This window comes from Paramormyrops kingsleyae, chromosome 14 (assembly GCF_048594095.1).
Source record: "Paramormyrops kingsleyae isolate MSU_618 chromosome 14, PKINGS_0.4, whole genome shotgun sequence".
Taxonomy (NCBI): domain Eukaryota; kingdom Metazoa; phylum Chordata; class Actinopteri; order Osteoglossiformes; family Mormyridae; genus Paramormyrops; species Paramormyrops kingsleyae.
This window is the reverse complement of record NC_132810.1, coordinates 26700316-26727070: the sequence shown is the minus strand read 5'-3', so window position 1 is coordinate 26727070 and position 26755 is coordinate 26700316. Positions and strand designations below refer to the sequence as shown.

At 40.8% G+C, this 26755-nt stretch overlaps 2 long non-coding RNA genes across 18 annotated transcripts; one reads left to right on the top strand and one right to left on the bottom strand.

Moving 5' to 3' along the window:
- Window positions 1-1769: 1769 nt before the first annotated feature.
- LOC140578348 (uncharacterized) lies at window positions 1770-16354 on the bottom strand. The gene is made up of 3 exons (XR_011982469.1): window positions 16320-16354; window positions 4581-9418; window positions 1770-3329 (listed from the first exon to the last, which is right to left on the bottom strand). It is a non-coding gene; the product is annotated as an uncharacterized lncRNA (long non-coding RNA).
- On the top strand, window positions 9894-14666 carry LOC111834474 (uncharacterized). 17 transcript variants are annotated; one of them, XR_011982459.1, is made up of 9 exons: window positions 10011-10472; window positions 11419-11784; window positions 12099-12204; window positions 12305-12341; window positions 12443-12553; window positions 12934-13371; window positions 13460-13985; window positions 14096-14151; window positions 14259-14666. It is a non-coding gene; the product is annotated as an uncharacterized lncRNA (long non-coding RNA). The 17 variants fall into 17 exon arrangements; XR_011982463.1 differs by having other exon boundaries at window positions 10009-10472; window positions 11419-12553; window positions 13460-13602; window positions 13696-13766; window positions 13880-13985; XR_011982458.1 differs by having other exon boundaries at window positions 10010-10472; window positions 11419-11581; window positions 11707-11784; window positions 12099-12553.
- Window positions 16355-26755: the final 10401 nt, after the last annotated feature.

Below are 26755 nucleotides of genomic sequence, written 5' to 3'. Positions count from 1 at the left end.
GGAAGACGTACTGCCTCAAGTGGAGGAGTTTAAGTATCTCGGGGTCTTGTTCACGAGTGAGGGTAGGCGAGATCGGGAGCTGGATAGACGAATCGGAGCGGCATCTACAGTTTTGCAGGCGCTTAACCGGTCCGTCGTGGCTAAGAAAGAACTGAGCCGAAAAGCAAAGCTCTCGATCTATTGGTCCATCTTCGTCCCTACCCTCACCTATGGTCATGAGCTATGGGTAATGACCGAAAGAATGAGATCGCGAATACAGGCGGCTGAAATGAGGTTTCTCCGCAGGGTGTCTGGGCTCTCCCTTAGGGATAGGGTGAGAAGTTCGGATATCCGGGAGGGCCTCAGAGTAGAACATGCTTCTTCATGTCGAAAGGAGCCAGTTGAGGTGGTTTGGACATCTGGTGCGGATGCCTCCTGGGCGGCTACCCGGAGAGGTTTTCCGTGCATGTCCTACAGGGAGGAGGTCCCGGGGCAGACCCAGGACTCGCTGGAGGGATTATATCTCTCGGCTAGCCTGGGAACGCCTCAGTGTCCTCCCCGAGGAGCTGGTAGAGGTAGCTGGGGAGAAGGAGGTCTGGGTGTCTCTCCTGAAGCTGCTACCCCCGCGACCCGAACCCCGGACAAGCGGCAGATAATGGATGGATGGATAATGGATGGATGGATGGATGATCACTACCACCCAATGGTTATAAAACCTCTAATTTTCCAACGCTATCCTGGTTATTAGAGAAAACAAGATCAAGAAGGGCTTCTCCCCTGGTAGGGGTATTAACAAACTGAGTTAAAAAAAAAAAAAAAAAAAAAAAACATGGCATGATGGTGCGGTGGTTAGCACTGTTGCCTCACACCTCTAGGACCCAGGTTTGAGTCTCTGCCTTGGTTACATGTGTGTGGAGTTCGCATGTTCTCCCTGTGTCGTCGTGGGGTTTCATCCAGGTACTCCGGTTTCCCCCCACAGTCCAAAGATATGCTGAGGCTAATTGGAGTTACTAAATTGCCCATTGGTGTGCATGTGTGAGTGTGCCCTGTGATGAGCTGGCCCCCCATCCTGGGTTGTTTCCTGCCTTGTGTCCGTAGCTTCCGGGATAGGCTCTGGACTTCAGCCTTACATCTGAAGCATCGTGTATAAATGAACTTGAACAGGCGACTGCAAACATGGATAAATCCCTTCGTAGCACACTAGATCTTGTAGCTCCACTTAAGAAGATAAAGCATAGAGATAAGAAACCTGCCCCCTGGTACTCTGATCATACACGTGAACTCAAACAGGCATCACGCAAGCTAGAGCGCAAATGGTGCTCAACTAAACTAGAAGTTTTCAAATCTGCATGGAAAGAGAGCCTGTCTAAATACAGACAAGCACTAGTGACTTCTAGGTCTGTGTATCTCTCCAGGTCAAGAGATGGGAACAAAAACAATCCAAAATTCCTATTTGAATCCGTGGCTAGGTTAACACAGAATTCTCCATTTAACTCGCAAGTCCCACAATCTCTTAAGAGTAATGACTTTATTACATTCTTTAATGGTAAAATAACTAAGATTAGACAGACCATCCAGTGTATGTCCTTAGCTACCTATGACTGCCAGACTCCTGCTAGTCTTATGCCTATCAATAATGAGACTTTTGAATCTTTCATTTGGAATGGGGTTAAAGTTAAAAAAAAAAATCCTGAGCCTGAACTTTTTTTTGGGGGGACTTTTTTATTTGAAGGACTTACTTCAAATATTGACAATAATAACAAAAATAAAGTAAAAAAAAAAAACAGCTAAACAATAGGAAGTGCTTAAAGTGCTTAAATAACAAGTGCTCAAAGTGCTAAAGAACTGAACTGCTAAACTGAAGATTAGAAGTGAAATCAAGGCCATTATCACTTATTTTTTCATTTTTTCTGGGTTGTAAGCAAAGTCCTGCAAACTCTTTCTTTTTAAGACATTTGGACCAGAAGATGGAGCTGGTACAGTGGAGGAGGCTGAGGGTCTGGCTGGTCTAGAGGAGGAGGATGAGGCTTTGGCTGGTCCAGATGATGAGGATGAGGCTTTGGCTGGTCCAGAGGGAGGGAGAAAGAGTTTGGCTAGTCCAGAAGAGTCTGGTTCAGAAGATAAGGATGAGGCTTTGGCTGGTCCAGAGGATGAAGATGAGGCTTTGGCTGGTCCAGAGGGAGAGAGAAAGAGTTTGGCTGGTCCATAGGAGGTTGAAAATGGTCTGAATGCTCCAGAGGAGGAGGCTGAGGGTCTGGCTGGTCCAGAGGAGGTTGAAAAAGGTCTGGATGGTCCAGTGGAGGTTGGTGAGGGTCTGGATGGTCCAGTGGAGGAGGATGAGTGTTTGGCTCGTCTAGAGGAGGCTTTGGCTGATCCAGCGATATTCCTGGCCTGTCGTATGAGTTTGTTTGCCATCTGTGATGGCCGAATCCTTGCTGCCTCACTCACCCTTTTCTTCTTTTGTGCCTGTTGTGCCTCTTTCTTTTTCTGCAGATGTTTTTGATATGTTTGGTACGATGACAGGCAAGACCACCTTAATGGCTGGTCTATTGTCATTGTCGATGCTGTCCACTCCCTTGCTTTAATCATGGATTTTACAATTGCAAGGCTCTCATAAGTTTCCACATTCATGGAGCATCTGTCTGCTTCAAGAATATCATCCATGAGATTAAATGATCCCTCAACTAGGGGGCCTGTGAAAATGCTAATTAGTGCTTTGACCAGCTGACCCAGAATGGGAAATCTCACACCTCTCTCTGGATTTTTCATGGATACAACTCTGCTCCACCAATCTACATCAACTCGGCCTTCCTCTTCAATGTAGTTCTGGGCACACGTTACCAGGTCCACCTCTATTTGGTACGCCCGTATCTCTTCCTCTAGTTGACCAATCTCTTCTGGTGCGACCACATTAGGCAAGGCCTCTCCTAATGTGATAAAAGCCCCACAGATGGAGTCATCTTGAATCAGAGAGGGAGTGACTGCAGAAAGTGAGGTGATTATCTTGTTGTCCAGAGGAAGGTTTTTGAGAAGGAACTCTGATGACTTCATGTATCCTTCTCTGAGAGAGTTGTAAATGTTTCTCACCCATATCTTCCTTTCCACATGAGCCTTGTTTAGTGCAGAGTAGCAGTATCTTCCAACAGACAACCTTTTGTCTGATAGTTGCAAATCTTTACTCCGGACATCAACCTTGATGATATCCTTTGCACTCAGTGGGATGGCTTCCGGCTTCATAAATTTGCTGAGGAGCTCTTGAACTAGGGCCACCATCTCCACGTGCAGCAAGTGCGCCATTGGTTTTTCATGTTGCATTTTTTTCAAAAATCCCTGAAATGTTGAAAGTACGCCTGCAAACATTAAAAAAAATGTTATTTTTATTTGACATTTTCACATGCATAAAAAAACACAAGAAAACAGAATTAAAGACAAGTTGCATACAGTTCAAATAAATAGCAGTGCGTTTTAAAAAAGTGAATAAAGTATAAATACTTTTAATAGCTTTTATTTCCATATATCAGATGTAATGGAAAAATTACTCCAAATCAAATTATTAACGAATTTGACCAGGTCTGCAGTTTTTTTACTGGAAGCAAAGGAAATGGAATATTAATCTGTTCCCACAAAAAAATAAATAAATAAATTGCAGTGTTGAGATTTTTCAAACCCTTGACATAAACTTAAGACATTTTTCAAGATTTAACTTAACTTTAAATTACTGAAGTAATATTTTGGTGCATAATCATTGTTTTTGTCAGATGTTAATCAGATCATAATCAGATGTTATCATCAGTTAGATCTGTAAAATGTTTTAAGTGTATGTCAATGTTTGTGGCTGAAGAGAAAAGAAAAATTCGCAACACTCCTATATTTTTTCCTTAAGATAAATATTCCTTTTCTTCATTTCCTGTAAAAAAAAATGCAGACTTAATAAAGTATTTTACATTTTTTGCCTTGGAATTGAATGTCTAATCTTTCCATTACATTTGAAATATGGAAATAACATACTGATTAAAAATAATTTCACTTTATTCACTTTTTTTTAACAATAAACTGCTATTTATTTGAACACTTCTAAATAACTCTGCATAACTTCTAAAGCTGGTTATGATTGCTGTAGTAGAGACCTGGCTGTTCCCTTTGTAAAAAAACAACAACTGTTATTAACTTTCATTACATTTAGCCTAAAGTTTTTGCCTACACAAGTTAGCCTGCTACAAGACTGAACTGAACCTCTGAACATGTCGACCATGACTTTGAATCGGTCAAACTCTGTAAAGAGCACAGAGATTCGTGCCTTCTGGTCAAGGTTGGCTTGTGTTCCCATTCGGGATGTCGTGGCTTGTTCTTGTTGAAGAATTTCTACTCTGGTTTTTTCCTCAACTGTTAGTGCATATCTCGTCAGCACTTCGTTAAGAAGCCTTCTGTATCACACAAACACACCACTGTGGCTATTTTCATTGCTTATTCCTACATAAAACCTAACAACACTCTAAACTAGCACATCACTCTACATGCAATATAATACAATAAAAATGGTTAACTGCAGAGACAGCACATTAAAAAATACTTAATTTATACTACAAAATGATTAGCATTACCTGTATTTGTGTTCTTCATTTGGATCCAGCACATAGTAATAATGCACCACCAGTACATCCATGAGTTCATTCAGCCTGGTGCACACCTCCAGCATCTGAAGAAATCTGTTGCTAATAGGTCTTATCAAGCTCTTGGAAGGAAGATGGAGCAGACTCTGAAACTCTGAGAAAATCTCCTTCTGTTTTGGTAACTTCTCAATATCATAATAGACATCGGAGCAGAAATTTTCCAATTCTGTGCTGAACGGACTCATGAGGGCCTTGGCGGCATTGGAAACCATGTGCACAGTGTCTCCAGATACGTCATGATTCCTATAAAACACCCAGAACTCCTGAGCTTAATTTCCTCCTGTAAATCCTCTACAAGCCTCATAGACCCAATTCCTACAAAATTCTTCAAGGAAATCGCACCACAGATTACCAATACCCTGTTAAATGTGTTAAACTCATCTCTTAAGCTTGGATATGTTCTAAAACCTTTTTAAATGGCTGATATTAGACCCGTTCTAAAGAAACCAAATCTTGAACCTAGTGTTTTAGGAAACTATAGACCGATCTCAAATCTTCCTTTCATTTCAAAGATCATGGAAAAGGTTGTAGTTCGTCAGTTGTCTTCTTTCCTACAAAAAAATAATACTAATGAATTATATCAGTCTGGCTTTAGACCAAACCATAGCACAGAAACTGCTCTAGTCAAAGTAATGAATGATTTACTTATGTCTTCTGACCGTGGCTTGATATCACTGTTGGTATTACTAGATTTAACTGCAGCATTTGATACTGTGGACCATAATATCCTCTTGGACCGGTTAGAAGGTGTGGTTGGCATTACAGGGACAGCACTCTTGGTTCCGCTCATATTTAACTGATCGCTATCAGTATGCACATGTGAACAACAATCATCCAAGGCCACCAAAGTCACATACGGTGTTCCACAGGAATCAGTACTGGGCCCACTACTGTTTACCCTATACATGCTACCGCTTGGTAACATTATTAGAAATCATGGTGTTGGGTTTCATTGTTATGCAAATGATACACAGTTATATATATCTGTTAACCCTGATGATACATCACTCCTATCTCGGTTAGAAGATTGTCTGTTAGATATCCGGTACTGGATGGCAAAAAAATTTCTAATGTTAAACACAGAAAAAACAGAAGTACTGGTGATCGGTCCCAAGGCTGCAAGAAATACGTTGCACGACCTAGTGGTCTTCCTATACAACCTAACACAGTGGTTAGAAATCTTGGTCTTCTAGTAGATTCAGATCTATGTTTTGATGCTCACATAAGTATTACTAGAACTGCGTTTTATCATCTACGAAACATAGCCAAGCTTCGTAAGATGCTCTCACTTCGTGATGCAGAAAAATTAATACATGCCTTCGTTACTACCAGACTAGACTACTGTAATGCCCTCCTTTCTGGTTGCCCGTCTGGTTCCGTAAATAAACTTCAGCTGGTACAAAATGCAGCAGCCAGAGTTCTCACAAACACTAAAAAATTTGATCACATAACACCAGTCTTATCCTCCCTTCATTGGTTACCAGTTAAGTCTCGGATTGACTATAAAATACTGCTGTTAACCTATAAAGCACTGAATGGCCTTGCACCAGAATACCTTAGTGATCTGCTGACCACATACAATCCCCCACGCTTGCTTCGATCTCAAGGTGCGGGATATCTGTTAGTACCTAGGGTAGAAAGAGCTACGGCAGGCTGCAGAGCTTTCTCCTATAGTGCTCCTCAGCTACGGAACGGTTTTCCACCGTGTTACGGCCAAAGCAATGACCGCAACATAAACAAAACCAAAACAGACTGGTTTTAGGGTTTTTATTTTACAACAAATAATAAATATAAACACCAACGCAAATGTCCAGGAACCACGAGAGAACAACAAAACAAAAGATCAACTCAACAAAAAACTCAGCAGCAGGAACACTCAGCGTGGCATCGAATATCCTACAAATCTCGCTCCGGTCCAGGTAGACCCAGGGCCCAGGGCTTTAGTAGGGAAAACTCCACCCATCCAACAGGTCTCACCTGTAAACAATTAGAGATTGAAACCACCGCCTGCAATCTAAGAAAACCGATAATGCAGCCCTAAACAAAATAAACAAAAACCCAAAGAGGGGCGTAACACCCCCACACTAAAATGGTGACTCCAGTCTCCATAACCAAGGAAACCCCCAATGCCGATATTCCCCCCTGCAAAAGAAAAACACAACAGTTTAATAATTTAACATACCTGTAAAACTACAGAAAAGAACCCATCACAAAGGCACCCTAGATAAAGTATCAGCAATAATATTATCTGTGCCTCGAATATGCCTGATCTCTAAACTAAATGGTTGCAAGATCAAACTCCACCGCATCAACCGATGATTTGCATTTCTCATACGATCCAAAAATTTTAAAGGATCGTGATCACTGTACACCACAACCTTATGGGAAGCACCTATATAAACCTCGAAATGCTGAACTGCCAGGACAAGAGCCAAGGTCTCCTTCTCTATGGTGGAATACCACTGTTGATGACAATTAAACTTTAGAAAAGAAGCAAACAGGGTGATGAATGTCTTCCTCAATAGGGCTTTAACATATTGATGTGACAAACGCCTCTTTTGGCGCCGATCTGGTGTTGCTATGACATAATCTCGATCAGAGATCCTCCGTTCTACCACATAAGGACCACTGAAACGAGCCTGTAAAGACGACCCAGGTATAGGCAATAACACAAGAACTTGCTCACCCACTTGGAAACGTCTATCTTTAGACTTACGATCAAACCAAGTCTTCATCTTCACCTGAACTCGTTCAAGATTTTTTTCTAGCCAACTCTCGAGCCCTGTGTAAACGGGAATGAACATCAGAAACATGACTCAGCACACTACTTTAAGGAGAATCACTGAGCCACTGATCTTTCAAAACAGCCATAGGGCCACGTGGTGTATGGGCAAAGACGAGATCAGCAGGGCTAAATCCTAGAGATTCCTGTACTACCTCTCTACAGGCAAACAACAGCCAAGGGACAGCATCTACCCAGTCCTTACCAGTTTCCACACAATAAGTTCGCAACATACTCTTTAAGGTCTGGTGAAACCGCTCCAAGGCCCCTTGACTTTCAGGATGATAGGCACTGGAAACGTTATGCTGTATACGCAGCTGTCCTAACACTTGGCCAAACACACGAGACGTAAAGTTGGAACCCTGGTCAGTTTGAATAACCTTAGGGAGACCAAACAATGTAAAAAATTTTAACAGTTCCTTAGTTACAGCCTTAGCAGTGATCTTCCTCAAAGGAACAGCCTCTGGAAAACGGGTGTTTACACACATCATTGTTAATAAATATTGATAGCCATCCTTAGACCGCTCAAGTGGGCCAACAACATCCACAATCACATGATCAAAAGGCTGTCCAATCACAGGAATAGGGTACAAAGGAGCAGGAGGAATAGTTTGATTAGGTTTTCCAGTGATCTGACATACTCTACAAGTCTTACAAAACCGAACCACATCCTTCTTCACCCCAGGCCAAAAGAAGTGTTGTAATACACGGTTAAGCGTTTTAGTGACACCAAGGTGTCCAGCTAGACCATCATGAGCAACTTTTAATACATCACCCCTGTAACAAGTTGGAATTACAACTTGGTATACAAAGCTCCACTCTTCAGGTGCATTATAAGGCCTCCATTTCCCCATCAGAAGTCCATCACACAGAAAATAACAGAGAGGCTCTTTATCAACCTCAATCTCAGATACCACAGACTGGAACAGAGTGGCTAAAGAGGGATCTGCCTTTTGGGCAGTAATGAAGTTTACCTTAGAAAGAGGATTCACACCATCAGTTTTACCCACTTTCCCCACAGGACCAGATAGAGAAACAGGGGAAGAAAGCTCAGATTTCAGAACCTCTCCTGGGGAAACAAAGAAAGTATCAGACAGATCAAATACATCACTATGTAAAGAGGAGTCCCCCACAACATTTACATTCCGCTTTGTCATCGAACGAGTTACAGCGCAAGCAGGAAAGACGTCAGGATGTTTTAAAACACACTCATGAACGTCGAAACGATCAGGAACTGTAACGACATGAGGAAAGACAGAACCAGGATTACCCCACACATTACTACCGGCCAGATCATTCCCCAATATAAAAGTTACACCAGAAATAGGTAAACTTTCACGAACCCCAACAAGAACCTTACCTGTAACCATGCTAGATTGCAAATAAATCAAATGAAGTGGGACAATAGTGGAGCCCATTTCAAACCCACGCACTAAAACGCTAATATCGGTTTTGGTTTCGTCCGATAGAGGCAAAACCCCAGCCAAAATAAAAGACTGTGCTGCACCAGTATCACGCAGTATACGGACAAAGGTAAACTGCTTACTACTGGGAAGTGAAACAAACCCATCACTCATAAAAAGCGCATACCCCATCCTTACATGCTTTAACCGTTTCTCAGAACTTGTCAACTCAATATCGAAATACTCCGCAAGACTCAGAAGTTGTTCGCTAGTTAGAGACTCAAACACCTCCGGAGATGGATTCTCCACAAACTCCCGCACTACCGAAGCCATGTTTTTTTTTTTTAAACCCAAAACATACAAACAAACGGCTGCATTTTAACAACTTAATCTAAAGTGGTCATCAAAATTCCCTACAAACACATGACCACAAGTTGTCCTCACAAAAAACCACGCCACTAAAACTGACAAACTGCCGGGTTAGGTCAACTAATCGGGTAAAACCCAAACAAAGCAGCCAACAAAGACCCAACCCAAAATACAGCTTGTTAATCGCTACACTCAATAGCGCACAACAAAGCGACCTGCGTGAAGTTGGCCCCCCATATGTTTCAGATTTCAACCAAACTGGTCTCAATCGTATGTGCTGCGTTTGTGCCGGATTGTGCCGTTAAAATTTTTGTTTGTGCTGTTTTAGTTTCTGAGATATAAATGTGTGTTTACATGGTGACGTCATCAGCGTGAAGTTGGCCCCCCATTTGCGTCAGATTTCCACCAGACCGATCGCAATCGTGTGTGCTGCGTTTGTGCTGGTTTGTGCCGTTAAAACTATCCTTTGTGCTGCTTTAGTTTCCGAGATATTAATGTTTGTTTACATGGTCACGTGACACCAGCGTGAAGTTAGCCCCCCATTTGTGTCTGATTTCCACCAAACCGATCGCAATCGTATGTACTGCGTTTGTGCTGGTTTGTGCCGTTTAAACTGTCCTTTGTGCTGCTTTAGTTTCCGAGATATTAATGTTGTTTACATGGTCACGTGACACCAGCGTTAAGTTAGCCCCCCATTTGTGTCTGATTTCCACCAAACCGATCGCAATCGTGTGTGCTGCGTTTGTGCTGGTTTGTGCCGTTAAAACTGTCCTCTTTGCTGCTTTAGTTTCCGAGATATTAATGTTTGTATGGTTGCCCCCCCCCCCTCCAATTTTAGTCTGATTTCGACCAAACCAATCGCAATCGTTTGTGCCGTTAAAACTGTCCTTTGTGCTGCTTCAGTGCAGATATTGCTTATTTACATGGTCACGTGACTCCGCCGTTAAGTTAGCCCCCCACTTAATGCCTCCCAATCGGTCTCAATAGTTTGTGCCGTTTAAAAATTGTCTGTACTTTTATTTTTCTGAGTTATACCTCTCAGTTTATGCCTTACATATTTTTCGCTCCTTCCTCCTCTGCACTCCTAGTGTTGCCGACTCTGGCGTTCACAAGGGAAAGGGTTACCTCCCTGTTAGACTCCGAGTGCTTCAGCTGGACGGCACGTGTGTGTTTCGAAGTGACCCAGGCAGAGATTAACATCTTCGTGAGATTCGTAGAGTATAGAAAGACCTTAGGATTTGTGGTTGATACCGGATTCCGAACAAATGGGTAAGTGCTTATAATACTCACAGTTGCCTTTTTCAAAAAATGGTGGTGTTGTAGAAGGAAACAACACTAAGCTAAAATGTTTATTTCAGTGCATTTACTATTCTGAACTCAGTTATATACCACAAATTTCCACAGCATAAAAATCTGCAAGTCCCTTGCAGGAGTGTCTCCGTTAGTCCACAGCGATTCAAATGTTAATTTATGGTTTATTAAATGCAAGAAAACCTTATTCCTTTACCAAACACCAAGTAATCTTTAATTGTTTATTAAACAGTCTTATCAAACGTCACGTAACTTAAACTTTATGTTTGAAAAACAAAATTTCAATGAAAATTTTAACATTCCTCTGGCGGGTAATTCCGTTTCAAATCATCACAGTTTTGGACCTCATCACCACAGATTTTAATGAAACTTAGGATGCTTATTTGGTCATATGAGTAACCCATGGAACTGAAACCACACGCATCTTGGATCAATATTAAGGGAGATTTAAGCTAACAAAGTTATTTGGGGGGGCTATGACTTTGACTGGCTATATCTTCCTTAATATAAGTTGTGGATAGCGTAGTATTTATGCAAAATAGATCTGGAAAAGAGCTTTAGAACAATACAAAAACCATTTCTGTGCAACTTTATATTAAGGGAGATGTAGCCAGTCAAAAGTCTTACTCCCCCCCCGATAATTTAAAAGTTTGTTAGCTTAAATCTGCCTTAATACTGATCCATGACGCTTGCGATTTCAGTTCTATAGGTTACTCATATGACCAAATCAGCATGCTATGTTTTTTCTTTATTTGACAATGAGGTCCAAAAGTGTGATGATTTGACAAGGAACTACCCAGGCATTAAACATCACTGTAACACAGTTGATCATGTTCACTGATAAGAATGTCTGCCTTTAGTAAAGACAATTGCATGGAACTGTGTTGTTGTTGTTTTCTCACAGACCGCAGTGGCTTTTGTGCTCAAATCATCATATTTCTCCCAGATGCCATTTGGTCTCCTGCAAAAAGCAATATAGTGGCCAAGACAGTCTACAGTTGGTCCTGGGCAGAATGCTACAACTCCTCTCAGGGTGAACATGTCATCTTGGAGCTTCATGGTTAATGGCAAGTCACAAAGTTTCTGCTTCCTGCAGTCAGTTAGATTTGTTTGAGTTTGGTTGATGCCATGGTCCACATCAACACATAAGAGTTGTCCTGTGCTGAATGAATGCATCACTGTGCCATTGCAGAGATTGCTGACTGACTGGTGCTGTCTAGGATATATTTCAGGGTTTGGAATTCTGGCTTGGCATTTCGTGTTGCTCATGGTGAGTTGTTCAAGCAATGCACTTTTCAGCTCTGACATTCCTTTATTGATCAACACCTCCTCACTTGCCGATACAAAAGGGATATGTCTGCCAACTGCTTGACTTGAGCAATAAATGGTAGAACAGGAGCCAGTAGAGATAATGCTTGGGGCAGTCTTCATGGTGTTTGTAATTATATTTGAGATGTGACACTGTGCATCCAGCATTTGAACACCTGACTTCATTGCTGTCATTGTAAACATGTGCATTAAGATGTTTGTTCGCAGTAAATATGCTTTTCTGTCGACTCCTTTTTGAACAATGTGCTGGACAAGTTCAAAAACCTCAGTGGACTTGCCAGCATTGCCAAGAAACTGGCTGAAGGTCTCGCTGTCACAGTATGCACAGCAGAGTACCTGGCAGAATGAATCAAATGCACAGGTATTTTTCACAATTAGTTGTTCTCCTTGTGTTGTTACTGGTTGAGTCAGGCAGTTTCCATTTTTCAGCAGTCCAATTTTGGCTTTTTTCCATGTGACAGAAGTATCAGCATGTAGCCATTCAGAACATGGTGCAAGGTAAGTGTGCCTTCTTTTCTTCGGTGGCACTCCAAGACCTCTCCAGTTTTCAGTTGATGGATAATCCTCATGTTCCATCACTTTCTCTGACATTGTACTAGTTGTGTCTCTGTGAGAGGACCCTGTGGCACAATCTTCAGTTGCTTTGGAAATTTTCATGTTTCCTTCAATTGAACCAAGGTGCCGAACAATGAACCTGTCTATCCGAACAGGTAAGTTTTCATGTTTGAAAACATTATTCTTTAGTCTGTTAAATTCAGCTTCAACACAGGCTGTGCTTGCAGTGAATTTCGCACTTTTATATAATGGGACCATAATGCTTGTCCACAAAGGGAGGTAACTAGATATCCTTAATACATGAGGAATTATTTCTGGAAGAAAGTGCAGATTGTCCCTGTCACCATTGTCCACGATCGTCAATTTGGCTTTCTCAATGATATTTGTAACCCAGTCTTTCATGTCTGTCTGAGATGGCTCTGTGAAATTGTCCATTTCTGTTTCTTGAATTTCATCATCCTTCATGTCAGGACAGATGGCACTCACTTCTGCGATTCTGCCCTCAGATAAATTTTGCTCATTTCTGCCATTACAGGACGTCCTGTTTCATTGTGCCCTTCAGTCTCACTCAGAGCCACGACTGTAATTGAGTAAATGATTTGATGTGCATCATCCAGCGTCCCTGCTTGTAAAAGCTTGGCCATGCATCGGAGGTAAAATTCTCTTACTCTGCAGGGTTTTTTCCTCAGGCATTCCCATCGACTGATGAGCTTTATGCAGTGAGCAACATCTACTCTAATAAAGCAAGCTGGTAGCCTTGAAGTTTGGTTTCTAATTAGCACTCCAAAACTTTCATCAATGTATGCCCTGAGGTCTGGACAGTGAGTGAAGGCTTTCACCATGCCACCAAGAAGAGCAAGGGAGAAATCACTCACAGCCTCTCTGGGTATTGGAGCCCCTGCATGATGCCACTCGGAAAGCCAAGATGCTATTGCATTGGCATCGTGTTTTTCGGATAGCATCTGTACCACTGGTATGCTACATGTTTTATCAATTATGGAATATTGTAAACTACCCTGATAAAGAAAAATGTGTCCTGACATACCGTATGGTCTTTTCAGTTTTTTCACAATAGATCCCGTGGCATCGAAGCAAACACAGTGCTGCTGCTTTGACTGGGATTTATACAGCTGCATCTGAGATGGACTCCAATAATGGCAATAAAATTTATCTATGCCAATGTCATGAATACTACCGCTGTGAGGTACAGAGTGTTTTAAAAGCTGAAGTGATAGCACAGGATCTTTGTGTTGAAGCTCTTCATCTTTTCTTTCCTGCTTGGCTTTCCGGAGTGTAGTCAGATTGTACAAATGACTGGGCTCAGGGTCACCAAATCTCATCAATTTGTTGGCTTCAGTTTCACGCCAGGTACTTGGCTGTATTCCACTTTCACAAAGATTTTTTGCCACTTCAGCACGCAGATTTCCAGATAACTGCCTCTTTGACTTGAAACTATGCAGTGTCTCATTAACATCTTGTAGAATGCAGTGAAGGAGAGCACATTCATTTGATTTGGGTTCTTTGACACAGTGAATGAGAAGTCTGCCTTTGCACTCTTTGCAGTGTGCTTCGATGGCCAAAAATTTTGTAAGTGATGCTGGATACACCTTTGCCCTTTTAAAAACAAGAGTGCAGGCACACTTCACTTTATTCCATATCTGCTCATTTAACATGTGTGTCCATGTTCCTCGCTTCAGGATTACATATTCTCTCCCACGGTTGCTACTGATGTCCTGATATGTGACTGTGTCAGGTAAGATGGCTCTCCATTGTTTTTCTGAAAGTGTAAAAATAAATTTAATGATATTTTCTGTCTGTGGTGTCTGTAGCAGGTCATAATTTTCATCTCCATCTTCACAGGACACTTCACTGTCATCACTGCCTTCCTGCTCTGCCCCCACCACAGCTAACCCTAAACCTTGCCATACATTATGGCGGTTTAATTTTACAAACGTATACAATGCTTTGGCTGAAATTTTGGAGTTCAGCTGCTGGCTCAGAGCAATCCATACATCATCAGAAGGAACAGCTATATGACCGCTACAGACAATTTGATCCTGCGCTGTCTGGAGAACCTCAATTATTTTCTCCTTGCTGACACTAGGAATTTTGGGCATCTGATCAAAAGAAATGCAAATGACCACGACTTCAGTATATTTATGTGTTTTATCTGTATACAGTATATCAAATAACTATTTGTTAATACTTAATTAAAATGTGCAAAAGAGCTTTGTGCATTAACTGTCTTACATAAATTTGTGCCTTCAATTTACCGAGTTATGTCAATACTTTAAAGTACAAATGTTACGTACCTTTTATGACGTATTTCTGAAGTCGATGTATTTTAGTAACAAGATAATTTAAATTAATGGCGATCACAGGTCAATGATTATGCACTCGTTGCTTGTTTAATAGTTGAACTTACATTGGTCGCCGCCTTTACAAAACTCAGTTGTGATTGGATATATGTTAGTTCGGGTTGAGTGGAGGGAGAAAGTACAACTTCATTATTGGACATTTTTATTTAACCGCCATGTGCAATAAGTGAGAGGGTCCACGGGAAGGTAAAGACATCACAATACACAGTGCAGGCAAAATAAGAGTTTATTATACATTGTTGTACAGTATTAAGCATTAACTGGTCGTGTTTGGTGCTGGGTGTTCACTACCTTGCAGCAAAATGCTATATATGTACGTCTGCACATGATTTAGAGCTCTGTGATGTGCTTTACCAGTACCACTGTAAATGGCACACAATCACTTCTCACACCGCAAGAACCACTTTTCATACTGTCGTTTTGCTTTTTCACTCCCACATCTAAAGAAATGGACGCATGCTGTGCTGTGATGAGTTGGTAGAACCGATGATAACCTAGCTGGGTCAAGCCTGCACGTAACGAAGCAGGATGTAATGGTCGGTCATTTGTGGGAATATCTACAGTAGCAAGATCCTGAAATGTGGTATCTGGCTGGCGGGGTGACTAAGTCTACGTACAGCTTTGTTGCGGAGTCACCAAACCGTCCACCTTCTGTTAACATGAGAAATACGCGCCTGAGCAGTATACGGCGATCACATAAAGGCATACTGTAAACTGAGAGGTATAACTCAGAAAAATAAAAGTACAGACAATTTTTAAACGGCACAAACTATTGAGACCGATTGGGAGGCATTAAGTGGGGGGCTAACTTAACGGCGGAGTCACGTGACCATGTAAATAAGCAATATCTGCACTGAAGCAGCACAAAGGACAGTTTTAACGGCACAAACGATTGCGATTGGTTTGGTCGAAATCAGACTAAAATTGGAGGGGGGGGGGCAACCATACAAACATTAATATCTCGGAAACTAAAGCAGCAAAGAGGACAGTTTTAACGGCACAAACCAGCACAAACGCAGCACACACGATTGCGATCGGTTTGGTGGAAATCAGACACAAATGGGGGGCTAACTTAACGCTGGTGTCACGTGACCATGTAAACAACATTAATATCTCGGAAACTAAAGCAGCACAAAGGACAGTTTAAACGGCACAAACGCAGTACATACGATTGCGATCGGTTTGGTGGAAATCAGACACAAATGGGGGGCTAACTTCACGCTGGTGTCACGTGACCATGTAAACAAACATTAATATCTCGGAAACTAAAGCAGCACAAAGGATAGTTTTAACGGCACAAACCAGCACAAACGCAGCACACACGATTGCGATCGGTCTGGTGGAAATCTGACGCAAATGGGGGGCCAACTTCACGCTGATGACGTCACCATGTAAACACACATTTATATCTCAGAAACTAAAACAGCACAAACAAAAATTTTAACGGCACAATCCGGCACAAACGCAGCACATACGATTGAGACCAGTTTGGTTGAAATCTGAAACATATGGGGGGCCAACTTCACGCAGGTAACAAAGCGACCACAAAGTAGGCTATGCTGGACGTAAAACAGCCCGTCACTGCCACATCCCAAGCCTGACTTACAAAGCAAAAAAAAAAAATCTAACTCACCTTCCCCACTAGTCTTCAATGGTTCCCCGACCCGGCGACTTTAAACATTAAACTCGCGAGCAGGGAGCCGACCGAAAACACAGTCTACTCCCATACCCCGAAACGTACCGAGTCAGAAATCCCATCAAAAACAACAAACTAAAAAAATAAAATGACAGACTCAGTCTGCCCGCCGGCTACCTAATTGGGATGTGCAACGACTCAGCGGTCACCACCTATCAGCAAACTCACCACAGGGTCGCACGCGAACTGCTACTGAGATTAACTCAAAAGATCCCGGATGAGCCCCCAATTTATGTTACGGCCAAAGTAATGACCGCAACATAAACAAAACCAAAACCGACTGGTTTTAGGGTTTTTATTTTACAACAAATAATAAATATAAACACCAACGCAAATGTCCAGGAACCACGAGAGAACAACAAAACAAAAGATCAACTCAACAAAAAACTCAGCAGCAGGAACACTCAGCGTGGCATCGAATATCCTACAAATCTCTCTCCGGTCCAGGTAGACCCAGGGCCCAGGGCTTTAGTAGGGAAAACTCCACCCATCCAACAGGTCTCACCTGTAAACAATTAGAGATTGAAACCACCGCCTGCAATCTAAGAAAACCTATAATGCAGCCCTAAACAAAATAAGCAAAAACCCAAAGAGGGGCGTAACACACCGGATATGCGGGTTTCAGGCTGACTCTCAATATTCAAGTCTAGACTAAAAACACACCAATTTAGTTTAGCTTATAAGGACACTAGTTCTAGCTCTAGCTAGCTTCTCACTCCCAGTTAAACCTATAGTGTGAGGTGTAGAGCTGGGTGGGGATCGGTGCCATTGGCTTTGGATAAACTGAATTGACAGTGCTGTCACTCTAGCTTCACAATTGCTTGTGGGATTGGAGTGCTGACATTTCAGGGACTCCCCATGCCTGCATTCCCACCTGCCCCTCCCTCCTACTTATGCTGCCATAGCCATATCTGCCTGAGCATTGCACTTCATATTGCACTCAACTACCTTTTAGCACTGCCTATAGTCTCCCTTACTTTGACTAATTGCATTTATTTCCCCTACTTCTCCTGGGGGGAGCTGCCTGGAGACCTCAATCTATCAAGATGTCCAGCACACCCTGCAACATGTGACGTTGCCACTACCAATGACGTCCGTGCATCCAGCTCGCCGTTCTGCCTGTGTCATCTTCCTTGTATAAAACGTTCCCTGCCTTCTGGCTGCCTGGCGATTGGAGGGAGCGGTGGCACCGGCTTGTCATCTCCCCCCTGCTCCCCGTTTGTGTTTCAGATTTAACTGTATTTGACTCTCCCTGGAGAATGGGCTCCCCCTTTGAGTCTGGTCCCTCCCAAGGTTTCTTCCTTCTAGGGAGTTTTTCCTTGCCACTGTCGCCTATGGCTTACTCACTGGGGGCTTTGGGTGGGGATGCTGTAAAGCGCTTTGGGACAATGTAATGTTGTGATAATGCGCTATACAAAAATAAATTTGTTGTTGTTGGACTCCCCGAAACCCAGAAGGATAAGCAGGTTGGAAAATGTATGGATGGATCTGTAACATGTATGTGTGACAAACATACAAAGAAATCAGGAAGGGGGCAAACACTTTTTTACACCGCTGTATATCCCACAGTATGCCATGAACTGTGCAGTGCTGTAAAGCAATAACGGACATACGAAGTAGTAGAATATTACACATTTGCAGAATTTAATCAAGGGTGTACACATTTATGCAACAGTGGATTTAAGCTTCTATAGATATTGTCAAAATATGGTTATATGTTACTGCTGATACTTCTTTAAGACATTTTATTTTTGTTACCTTTCCATTAATTATAATGATTATTTAGGAATAGAAATATATTTTTATATTTAGGAGAAGTGTACTCATTCATGCTACATACTCTGTGTGATTCAATGGAAACACGCACCTAACCTCCTGCCCCCTAAACACACATGGTATACCCACAGGATTGGTAGGGACGTGTCCCTACAATCTGTACCCAAATGTATGCCCTTTCTTGCAGACTTCAGGCAGTCATTGAATAAAGGATTTGCAGCCAGGTATTAACAATGATACATTTCTTTATTGTCCCTTAAAATGGAGGGGTGACTATGAAATAAAATGGTTATAATTCCTGTACAGTTCTCCCAATATAGCTGTCCATGGTCTTAAATTAAAGGCAAGGCAACACAAGGCAAGTTTATTTATATAGCACAATTCACACGCTTTACAAAGGCAGAATAATAAATTAAAATATGACATTAAAATCACATTTAAAAACCTGAAAACCAAACAAATAGTTAACTGATAAGAAGTTACTTTGCAGTGACAGTGTATGACTAAACTGATTTAATTTATTGTAAAGCTGCAGAAAACAGTAAATGTTTTAAGCCCTGAATTGAATGAGCTGATGGTTTTAGGAGACCTCAGCTCTTTAGGAAGCTTGTTCCGGAGACAGGGAGCATAGAAATTAAACACTGGTTGGTCTTGATTCTGGGAACACTGAGTAAACCTTTCCTAGATGACCTCAGGAGTCTGAATGCTTCATAATGTTCAAGTAAATCAGAAATTTACTATTTAGTGCTTTGTACACAAGTAATAATGTTTTAAAATAAATCCTGTAATGCACAGGAAGCCAATGCAGTGATTTAAGGACCCGTGTGATATGCTCTGCTTTCTTGGTGTTAGTGAGGACCCCAGTGGCAGCATTCTGGATGACCTGTAGCTGTTTGAATTTTTTGTCATGACCTGTGAAGACACCATTACAATAGTCTAGCCTGCTAAAAATAAATGCATGAACAAGTTTTTCTGTATCTTGTTTAGACAGAAATTCTTTAATTCTTGCTATGTTTTTAAAGTGGCAGTAGGCTGATTTTGTAATTGTTTTTCTGTGGCTGTTGAAACTAATGTCCAAGTCCAGAACTACACCAAGATTTCTGACTTGATTTGTAGGTTTTAGTGCCATGGATTCAAGGTGAGCAATGACTTTCAATCTTTCTTTTTTGGGGCTAAAACCAATTATTGTTTTTCTGTGTTTCAATTGCAGAAAATTCAGGAGAATCCATTCCTTGATTTTTTTTCCAGTGCATGAATTCAGTGAATCTAAGGGACTAGAGTCACATGGTGACACTAATGTACAATCGTGCATCATCTGCGTAATTATGGTAAGAGATGTTATAGTGTTCCATAATCTGAACAATGGGGACCATGTAGATGTTGAATTGAAGAGGCCCAAGAACAGACCCTTAAGGATCTCCACATGATTTCTGTTCGCTCAGATTCATAATTACATATTGACACAAAATAGTCCATATCTTGTAAATATGATGATTCAAAAAAATTTAACACTAATGATTTTTCCTAAGAAAGGTAGGTTTGATATAGACCTATAGTTACTTATTACTGAGGCATGGGCCATTCCACCGAATGGGTGCCATTTGCTTGTTGTAACTCTTCCAAATTAAACTTAATTTTTTTAATCTTTTTTCAACTCTGAATCTAATAACACATATATTTAACTATTCAAAACGTGTATTGGTCAATCTCAGGCAGCTTTATTTAATGTTTTACAAGGTTTCTAAGTCGAAGATGGTTACATTTTTCTCAGTCCTGTTACCAAAACTCATGTGACATTTAAAAAGTATGTTTAAAAGCATGTCAACTAATTCCTTTGAGGTTCCCTCAAGAAAGTGTTTATGTTAAAGAAATGATTGACTACATGTTCAAATAATTGATATTTATGACCAAAAAAAAAAATCACTATATATGCATGCACGTTGTATTTTTCTAAAAGATGCAAAGCCATTTTTATCTTTTCAAGAAAACCCAAACCTGAAATTAATAAATTACATGATAAAAAAAATTAAATCAAACAAATGGATAAATGATGGACCAAACAAAATGTGTTAGGGTAACAGTACTGAGTGAAAACCTAGGGACACAACTAAAATGTGTATTTTAACTTAAATATTATGGTTCTTATGAAAAAAATATTTTCAAAGCATAGATGGTGTCACGTTCGCTGGGGAGGCGATCCGGGAAGCAGGGATACGGAGCCAGGAGGTAGGGCAAACGGGGTTTATTAGGGCAGGATCCACGATACGGGAAAGAACGAAGGGTAACATTAATGACAAGTCTGGGGAAGACTGACTCAGACGAGGACTAAATACAAAAGACAAGCTAAGGGTAACGAGCCACAGGTGTGAACAATCAGGCAGAAACAGGAGGTAACGAGGTGGGCGTGGCACACATTAGGATCGGACGGAGCGGGGCGTGACAGATGGGATTTGGAGTCACACAACAATGCAAAAAAAAAAATGTAATCTCTGAAGGATTTTAATAATTATATTTCAAGGTAAAGTGTATAGTTAGAGAGCGGGGACAGGTAACAAATGCTATTTTTTCAGTGTTCTAGGTAGTTTTTATTAATGTTTTTAATTATACATCTTCAATTTACAATTAGGTCAATGTACAAGACACTATGCTTAATAATAAAATGTATTTTACAGTTATTTTTTGTGCACATTTATACATGTAATTTCCTGGGGACGGAAATGGCACCCATTCGGTGGAATGGCCCGCATCTAAGCTGGGTTTTTTTAAAAGAGGTTTGATCACTTCAATCTTCAGGGGCCTTGGAAAAAGGCTTGACTGAAGACAACTATTGACTATTTGTAGCACATGTGATGCTATACAGTTAAAAATATCTTTAAAGAACCTTGTAGGCAGGGTGTCAAGGCAGCAGGTAGTAGGACTATGGTGTTGAACAATTTCCATCAAGGTTGCATGGTCTAGGTCTAAAGCTGAAAGTTTGCACTTTAAAGACTGATTGCTTCATTTCAAATCATTGTGATGGTGTACAAAGCCGAAAGATTAAATATAATAAGGAGCAGTGTACACCGGTTTGAAAACAAAATGGTGCTTTAATAAAACTAACCATTTACAAAGGGCTATTGTCAGCCATAACCAAGGCCAGCTCCACAAAACCAGAAACTTCCCTGATAACTCCAACAATGTAAACATGACAATCTGTATCACAAAAAATTTGCGCAACACTGTATCTGCATATAAACACCATCATTATCCCAACTCCCCTTGCTCTTTAAAGGGGTACCCCATGTTCAGCAAAGCTGTTATCACAGCAATCGCCAGATAAGGCTTCTTGATGCACTGAAATCAATTGTGTTGGAAAGCGTGTGATTTCTCATGCTTTGGTTGCTAACTAGAGTCACCGGCTGGTTAAAAGAGCTTATAGGAGAACATCAGGTGGATCACAGTGCAACACATAGGCTAATGGAAATTGATGATTCAGTATTTTTGTGCCATTTCCAATCCTAAATGTTTAGTTTTTGTTCAGTTCTGTTTAGGTGGTCGATTTAGTTGAATTGCATTTCTTTAAACATATGAGGTCAAGAAATGTCAAACTACTTAAAATTGTATAATAAAAACTTTACTATTTCAATTGCGAGCTGGACTACAAATATTGTCTTCTATGAAGAAAACAGCTGAAGTATGTCATTTAAATGCTATTACTACTAATACGCCAATTGTGCTAGTGAGTAGTAGGAAGTGATGTGTTTGTGTGACTGGATGTACTTTGTAGAACAATAAATGTGTGAAAAGTAAACTGATGTGAGGTAAAAGGTAAGAATTGAGAATTTGTATCATATCACGTGTCAGTTAAATTACTTACAATTTGTCAATTAATTTTATTTACCAGAGGCTTGTTTATTCACAGACATTTATCTCCATCTCAGACTATCACAGCTATTGCACTGCACAGTTTATATCCGAAAAAGCAAGTACTTTATTTGTAGAAACAAGCCAAAAACATTCCCTAAGTGACAAAAATTAATAGCGCCTTCACAGAAATATAATTAGCACAAGTGTTGATCCTGAACCCAATCCAGTTTTATAGTCTCTAAATGAGGCTGCAACATTACTTGATGCCGTCATTCAGTCAATACAATACACATCTTGATGGAAAACTGCATGAAAAATGCCTCACCCCAATACAATCCACAACGTGCAGGGCTTACGTTCGGTTTGTGTATGATTCCAAACTTCAAATGAATCTATGACTTTGGGGTCCCTATGGCGAGTGAAACCAGGTTTCTCTGTTCACGTGGTTCTCTGAGAATGATACAAGCCTCGAAGCAAAGGGTCCATTAGTATTTATTATTATGATTATGATTATTATTATTATTATTATTATTATTAGTAATAAAAATGATGTGGTGGTTATGGGTGATTTTAATTTACCTGGGATACAGTGGGACACAGTCTCTGGCTCTTCTGTAAATTAACTTCAGATGGTGGAATTAGTACAGGATTGCTTTTTTACTCAGTTTGTTAATGCCCCTACAAGGGGATAAGCCCTTCTTGATCATGTTTTGTCTAACAACCAGGATAGGATTTGAAAATTAGAGGTTTTAGAACCACTGAACGGTAGTGATCACAACATGATTAAATTTGAGGTTAATTTTAGTGTCCAAAGAGCAAAGTCCAAAACAAAAATATACAATGTGAGGAAGGCTAACTTTAATGGTATGAGACGGAAACTAGAAACTGTAAACTGGATGGAGTTAAATAGCGAAACGGTTGAAGAGGCATGGGAATTTTTTAAAAGCACATTGCAAGTGCAAGAGGACTTCATACCTGTATCCAGCAAAACTAAATCTAGGAAACTATAACCAAGGTGGGTTACTAAGGAAATTAAGAATTAAGTCAGGAGGAAAAGGGCTCTGTTCCATAAATGGAAAATGACTAATGATTTCAAAATTAAGCAGGAGTATCTAAGTCTACAGGTTGAGTTAAAAAAATAAGATTAGACTCTCCAAGAGGAATGTAGAAAGGAAGATTGCATTGGAGACTAAGGATGACATTAAAAGTTTCTTCCAATATTTTACCTCCAAAAGAGCTCTAAAAGCTGAACTCACTAATTTGCAAGATAGTAAGGGTCTTATAATTGAAAATGAAATTGATATAGTAAATGAGTTTAATGATTATTTTACACAGGTGTTCACAGTAGAAAACATGAGTGACTTACCACCATTTAGTACGAATACAGTGTTGTCTATGACCAATATACACTCACCTAAAGGATTATTAGGAACACCTGTTCAATTTCTCATTAATGCAATTATCTAATCAACCAATCACATGGCAGTTGCTTCAATGCATTTAGGGGTGTGGTCCTGGTCAAGACAATCTCCTGAACTCCAAACTGAATGTCAGAATGGGAAAGAAAGGTGATTTAAGCAATTTTGAGCGTGGCATGGTTGTTGGTGCCAGACGGGCCAGTCTGAGTATTTCACAATCTGCTCAGTTACTGGGATTTTCACGCACAACCATTTCTAGGGTTTACAAAGAATGGTGTGCAAAGGGAAAAACGAAAATGCCTTGTTGATGCTAGAGGTCAGAGGAGAATGGGCAAGACTGATTCAAGCTGATAGAAGAGCAACTTTGACTGAAATAACCACTCGTTACAACCGAGGTATGCAGCAAAGCATTTGTGAAGCCACAACACGCACAACCTTGAGGCGGATGGGCTACAACAGCAGAAGACCCCACCGGGTACCACTCATCTCCACTACAAATAGGAAAAAGAGGCTACAATTTGCACGAGCTCACCAAAATTGGACAGTTGAAGACTGGAAAAATGTTGCCTGGTCTGATGAGTCTCGATTTCTGTTGAGACATTCAAATGGTAGAGTCAGAATTTGGCGTAAACAGAATGAGAACATGGATCCATCATGCCTTGTTACCACTGTGCAGGCTGGTGGTGGTGGTGTAATGGTGTGGGGGATGTTTTCTTGGCACACTTTAGGCCCCTTAGTGCCAATTGGGCATCGTTTAAATGCCACGGCCTTGTTTCTGACCATGTCCATCCCTTTATGACCACCATGTACCCATCCTCTGATGGCTACTTCCAGCAGGATAATGCACCATGTCACAAAGCTCGAATCATTTCAAATTGGTTTCTTGAACATGACAATGACTTCACTGAACTACAATGACCCCCACAGTCACCAGATCTCAACCCAATAGAGCATCTTTGGGATGTGGTGGAATGGGAGCTTCGTGCCCTGGATGTGCATCCCACAAATTTCCATCAACTGCAAGATGCTATCTCCTATGGGCCAACATTTCTAAAGAATGCTTTCAGCACCTTGTTGAATCAATGCCACGTAGAAGTAAGGCAGTTCTGAAGGCGAAAGGGGGTCAAACACTGTATTAGTATGGTGTTCCTAATAATCCTTTAGGTGAGTATGTATAACTGAGGCTGATGTGGTACTAAGCCTAGCCAAGCTGGCCCTAATGGCATCTTACCTATAGTTTTAAAAGAGATGAGGGATATTATTAGCCAACCTTTAACATTACTATTTCAGAACTCCTTATCTACTGGTGTGGTACCTTCTGATTGGAAGCATGCTAATATAACCCCCATATTCAAAAAAGGGGATAGAAGTAATCCAGCAAACTATAGGCCAATCAGTTTAACTTGCATAACTGGAAAGGTAATGGAAGCTATAATCCAAGTGAAAATGGTAGATTACCTGGATTCAAATAACATTCTGAGGGATAGCTAACATGGATTTAGGAGAGGTAGGTCCTGTTTAACTAATCTACTTGAGTTCTTTGGGGAAGCTACAAGAGAAATAGATCACAAAAAAGCCTACGACGTGATCTACTTAGATTTCCAGAAGGCCTTTGATGTTGTCCCCCACAAATGGATCTTGCTTAAGATCAAAGCTGCAGGGATTTTAGGAACTGTAACAGCTTGGATCGAAAACTGGTTAACAGACAGGAAGCAGTGGGTAGTTATTAGAGGCACAATCACAGTGGGCCTGCATTCATAGTGGGGTACTGCAGGGTTCAATTTTAGGAACATTGTTGTTCCTAGTTTACATTAATGATAGACACCAATACATACAGGACACTGATTAAATTTACAGACCACAACAAGGTGGGTGATGTAGCAAATACTAAATTAGCAGCACAGAGGCTACAATGGGATCTTGATTTAAGCAACTGGGCTGATACCTGGCAGATGAAATTTAACATAGATAAATGTAAGGTAATCCATGCAGGGAGTAGAAATATAAAGTACAGATTCTTTATGGGTTCCACTGAACTAAAGGCAGCTGATTATGAGAAAGACCTTGGTGTGTATGTTGATGCTTCCATGTCCCACTCTCACCAGTGTGGGGAAGCAATAAAAAAGGCCAAATGGATGTTGGGTTACATCTCTAGGTGTGTGGAGTTTAAGTCAAGGGAGGTGATGCTACAATTATACAGTTCCTTGGTAAGACCCCACCTAGAATACTGTGTGCAGGTTTGGTCACCATATCTTAAAAAGGACATTGCTGCCTTGGAAACGTAATCAACGTAATGATTCCTTAGAGGAATGTCTTATGATGAGAGGTTAGCTGAGCTGAATCTGTTTAGCCTCGAACAAAGGAGACTAAGGGGGGGACATGATCCTGGTATATAAGATTCTAACAGGTCTCATGCTACTTTAATATTAGTTTAAATACTACCCCTGGCCATAGGTGGAAATTAGCGGGAGAACATTTTAAACTGAATTTGAGGAAGCACTTCTTTACACAGCGTGTAGTCAGAGTATGGAATAGTCTTCCCGCTAGTGTAGTGCAAGCTAAAACCCTGGGTTCCTTTAAATCAGAGCTAGATAAGTTAACAACTCTGAGCTATTAGGTAAATTCTCCCCAAACGAGCTTGATGGGCCGAATGACCTCCTCCCGTTTGTAAATTTCTTATGTTCTTATGAAACTGTCGTACTTCGTACGTGCTGCGAGGCCTCTGATTTAAGTGTTCCATTACTAGTCTTCACAGTATGTTTGTTTCATATATCAGAAATTATTAGGTAACCTATTTATTCTTTAATATATCCTCCAAGAACGTTCAATGAAGACCCTATCGAATAAATTTGACAATATCATTCTAAATTGACCTAAACATTTTAGAACGGTTGAAGAAAACATTGATTAATTAATTCTGTAGTTATGTTTCGCTGTCGTGTCTTAGTAGACATTTACGATTTGCCATGAGAAAGTATGTGACATGTTTCCCGTATTTTGTACCGGCTGATTATCTTAAAACCTTCTTCTGTCGTTGTATGTCAGAATACGCAACGGTGCCAATTTCTATTTTTCTAATTCTTTTATTTCTTTGCGGAGAAGCAAAATTTTTTTTAAAAGAACCTGCAACAGACGAGCAACCCACTGCACTCGTGAATAAGCCTCACATAATCCTCAAAACGATGCAATTGTTGGCTTGTTATTACTTAACCGCTAGTCCACTTATCTTAGTTTAACTAACTT